Here is a 5,195-nt window from a genome sequence, read left to right as displayed (position 1 = left end):
CAAAGGTCTGGTCAACACTTGTTGGCAATTCAAACTAAGAGCCTTAGGTTAATGTCGAAGTACAACTAACGTATTCTTTAAGAACAATCCCAGTGTCCTGTAGTGAAGGTGTGAGGGCGTTTGACAACGGCTCACTCTGCACCGATAACTCACTTAGAGCATCGCAGGCCCCCCCCCCACTCCAACCCCCATTAGTGAGCCAGCATTGCACACAAGACACGTTAAAATTAAGGAGTGTAACGATCCGTCGATTCGTCGATAATATTGATCAACTTTTCGGCTCACGATAGATGCATTGAATCACTCCGGAAGAATCTTCATTTGTCAATCAGTGTGTGCTGCGCAAGTGAGGCCCTGTTACATTTACCACGGAGCAAAGAAAAAATAATTTATCATTATAATATCCTGTATTTCGAATCGAATCTTGACCCTGAAACATGACGATTAATTAAAATCACCTGGCAGGGTGACTCACCGCATATCTAGTTTTGAGATGTGGCACTACAATAAACTGCGATCAGGTACGTGTACGTGTGTGTGACCAGATTTGTTCTAGCTTTATTCGGATGCACCGTCAACATCGCTGAGTCGTGAGACACAATAGGGCTCATGCACGTATGGCTCAGGCGTCCTCGCTCAATCGCAACGTCAAACGCGACACCTCTCGCACGAAGGCAGCAGCCACGCGGACAGCAATTCACACCACATTCTGACGATTATAAGACGCTCCGAAAAGCAAGACGCACCCCAACTTTGCGCTCGGTAGCATTCAAGTCATTAAAAAAATAAACATCTGGTCGCAAACAACCGTTTGTTCTCAAGCGGAGGGGGCTGTGAGGTAGTGTGCGTCATCATCCGGAGAATGTAGCACGTGGTAATACGCATTTGTCATATGACGTGCAACTGGATGTTTAACATATTCTTAGGTGTTTTCGGTAAAGTCACGTAGGTAAAAAAATCCAAATTAATAAAAGTAAAATAAAAATCACGACGTTTCGGAGGTGATTTTTGTTTTATTTTTATTCTACTTTTATTAATTTTGATTTTTTTTTTTTTACCTACGTGACTTTTACCGAAAAAACCCTAAGAATATGAATACTTGCAGTCACGAAAGCTTCAAATCTAGAATGGATGTTTAACCTACGCGGCTTTTGGGGGTTTGTTTTGGACGCAATGTAGCTTTGCCTCAGCTGCAGCGTTGTGGACTGGGCAAATGGGAGGGTCAGCAGAGCAGTGTTGGTCACAGCGGTAGGGCGGCACTGCCCCGTGTCTCTGGTGCCATCGTGTGGCCATGCGCTCCAGTCAGCAGCGATTACAATCTCACACGGCAGGCGGTCGAGCCAGACAGCCGCGTAAGGCGCAGCGGAGTGTGTCGCTGTGATGTCTCCTTCGTGTGTGTATGGATCGGGGCATTGCGTCGGGCATTGCATGGCTCAAGTCAGTGTCACGCACAAAACTGTGGCAAGGCTTTCGAACCCCCCTGCCCTGCAACGTGACCAGGAGATGGGAGGACAGCAAATGGACCCACAACGCCTGGTGTGTATGGGTTATTTGACTTACTTCTCTGCGCTTCCTGTGGAGCATAAGGCCGCAACAAGGCTACGCCATGCCGGACGATCTTTAGGAGTTTTCTCTCAGGACCATTTGAGCGTGATGCAAAATGTTCCGTAACAAAGAATTAGCCAAACATGCCAATCACCCCTAAAAAGAACTTGAGGCTTTCCTAATTCACATACACTACATCTGCCAAGGTCACTCTGTAGCAGTCATCTTCACTTCACATCACTGTCAAGAAATTATAGGTAAATACATTGGGTGGAGCGATAGTGCAGTGTACTATGAACCCGGTGGCCTGAGTTTTAGTCCCAGTTATAGCTGACATCAGTGGCGAGAAAGTCCACCAATCACCACTGACAACCTGTGTGGTGAAGTATGGTCAAACGCTCCGAATGCCTTAATCAAGCAGTGGGTTCATATCTATGATCCTATTAATAACGTTAAGGTCTATCAGTTACACCAATGTTTAGCTTTTAATAGGCCTCCAACCCTAAATGGATGGACATTCTTGACTTAAAGCTTTCGTGACTACAGGAATTCATATTCTTTGGGTCTGGACATTGTTCCAGAATCCTATCAAGCACCACAATTCTACATCTTCACGATGGGTCCCGTGGCCGGAGAAAGGGCTGTGGTTCATTCATGCCCCGTATGGCTTCTGTGCTTCTGATACACACACAGTAGCGATATATCATCTGATTGCTTATATTTCCCCCAACTGATACAAATAGAAACAATGTCGAGAAGTTAAAAACACACTTGTTAAAGCTCTTGGCCTATGCGCACTGCACAATACTCCAACTTTGTTACTGGCAGATTACATTTTTGGCCTCCGTAGGGCTGCGGGGCATATATCGGAGCCAACGTGGATGTTTTTTAATCACCGCAATCTTCTGTAAAAATATCCTGGCAGGTCCAGTGAGCCTGCATGCTGAAAACACAGATCTCCAGCATTGATTAGTGTGGGCTTTACAAGAGAACAGCTGCACATTTAAACCCAAACATGATCAGACGACCGATGCGAGCTCCGAACTGTCGTGTTTATGCTATTTGAGATTGAATGATTAAGACGTAAAACATCCATTTTTGGCTCTCCGAAAAACATTGAGAACGGTAGTATATTTGTGAACAGACAATTTTGTAACTGAGATAAATAAACAAATCAAATGAGGTTAGGTCAGCTGAAGCCCGCAACACTGCTAACCGCACGTAGCAGTGATAACATTTTTCTTGCCAAAAATGTATAATTGGTCCAAAGTAATGAACATGTATGTGCACTCTCAATTTTTATTCTGGGGCACGGTGACTTCAATGTTTTTTCGTGATGACAGAACCACTGGGATATTTTCATGGCCAAGTTAAAAAGTGGGAATCAGGAAAAATCGGATTTCTATCTTAATATTTCATTTTGTCCATAGACTAAAAAAAGATCTCGTACGAAAATTCAAGCTATGTGTATCAAAAATAAGGGGTGGGGGGGAGGGGTGAAAGCTGGGGTGGGTGTATGGTGAGGCAACTGTGTGAAAAAGTAAAAAAATATTTTTTTTTCATTTCGCAATTTTCGAACGTCTTGCAATTTTGCTTTCAACAGAGTCATGATTGAGCGTATTCTTTAAAGAGCAGGGAACAAATTCTAACAAAAACATACCAAAAGCCACAAAAAAGGCCCACCAAAAGCATTCCTTTATATTATAATTCACAGCAAAGAGCTATTTTAAAGAACGGCTGTGCATACGGTTTTCATCTAAAATAAACTTTTGCCACGGCATCGTTGAGCACAAAGGGGCAGAAGCCCTGACATGTATAACCAGACAGCGACAGAGGGGGGTAGTGGGGGAGGTTTGTCTGAAATATTATATTCACAAAGCTACGGTGTTGTCCTGGCGGTCGGCGTGAGGCAGCACGCAGACGGTGACAGAGATGAAAAGGATGCCCCCACACGCACGGGACGATAAGTGCGAGTAAGGGATTGCGCCTAAGCTGGCCTCTCTGAATGTGCCGCGGATCTGAACGCCGGCACGGGAGAGGCGTGGTGGGGGGGGGCTCTATATGAGGGTCCCTCTTGTGGTCCGGAATGCTCCGTTATGGGTTCACATCCAAACATTTGCTCTCAGAAAATCTCCTTTTATGTCTCCGTGTCGTGTGAGCAAGATAAGGTGGTGACGAACATTTTTGAGGGGTTCTTTTTTTTTATCGTACGTGACATCGAGCAGAGGCGCGTACGGTTATCAAGGTCTCCTTCTGTCTACGTGCACGTTGCACATTGTTTCCACACTAGCGAATCGTATCTGAGCATCGCACGCCCCCCCCCCCCCCCGAGTTTCTTTTTTTGTTACCTTGTGTATTAGTTTGCTGTAATTGTATTAAAATTTGCTTCTAAGAGACTATTCAGGATGATGGACAGCGTGTCCAGTACTTGATGGCAGCGATGCCTAGCGATGTGCTCAGGTTTGTTTTTTTAGCAGCCTGGAAGGCAACTAGAAAAAGCAGGCACATTCACTCGAATGAGTAGTTTATTAAACACAGCACATCATTTTCTTCAGTCCAAGTTACGAGCCAAGCCAGTTTTGATTAATGACAATTCCGAATATAACCATTTAAAAAATGTATTCCATAAGCCTTGAATAATACAAATCCATGCTATAAGCATTCCTGTTGAGGCTGCGATCAAAAACACACGCCTGCCACTCGCAGTAAATCAAAGCAGGCGTGTACTCTGGAAGAAACAGAGCCCTGTGTGTGTCTCTCTCACGCAGAGACACCACGTGCATCTGAGGGGCGACTGGCATTCGTTAGGGCTACAGATGCCATCTCACGTGGCATTGGAAAGCAGAGTTAATGTCACCTCCGTATAAAAGAGAATCGTGGATCAATGCTACTGTGTGGATTTTGCGCAGTTGTGCCGTACGGCTGTCTTGGTGTGTTTGCGGGTTGTTACCGCGGGTGGTTTTGGCGTGATGTCTGACGTTTCGCTCATCATGCTGGGAGCTTCATCTTCAGTTGCTGGCAACATCGTGCAGAAAAAAAAAACCCAGCCTGAAAATACATCGGAGAGCTGTTGTGATTCAAACTCATGCAGCACGACTTTGGCTTTCATAAAACCGTTTTACAAGCGGTATGTTTAGCCAGGCTCTTCCGTGTCTTTACATTTTCCCATTCATAAAAAAATCTCCTTTTTGTGCATGATTAAAAGACGACTTCGAAAGTTTTCCAGATTTCTATGGACGTGCCAACTGGCATCACAACTTAACGTTCATTCCCACGTGTCTATTGCGCTATAAACCACATTTTTATTAGAAAAATAAACACAATTTTTACCAGGTGGCTCCAGGATAGTGTTATCTATCTTATTCCTGCATCACCTTTCTGACTGCTCTTTAATAACATCCTGAAGTCCCCAAAGAGACAGGTTGGGATTAACTATAATTCTACTCGTTTTCGAGCCAATCCACCCACGAGCCTTTCCAAACGTACCACAACATCCAATAATATTTAAACTAGATTTTACACATTCCGTTTTTAGCATTTTCCTGTTGATAGCTTTTTACTGGATTTTTCCCACCATAAATTATCGCAGTATTATCTTTGACACAGACTGCATCAGACGCTTCACTGCATTTGTATAATGTATCAATCAG

This window comes from Lethenteron reissneri, chromosome 25 (genome assembly GCF_015708825.2).
Source record: "Lethenteron reissneri isolate LAM-NWPU_2019-01 chromosome 25, ASM1570882v1, whole genome shotgun sequence".
NCBI lineage: Eukaryota > Metazoa > Chordata > Hyperoartia > Petromyzontiformes > Petromyzontidae > Lethenteron > Lethenteron reissneri.
The sequence above is the reverse complement of the archived record's forward strand: the minus strand, read 5'-3'. Positions refer to the sequence as shown.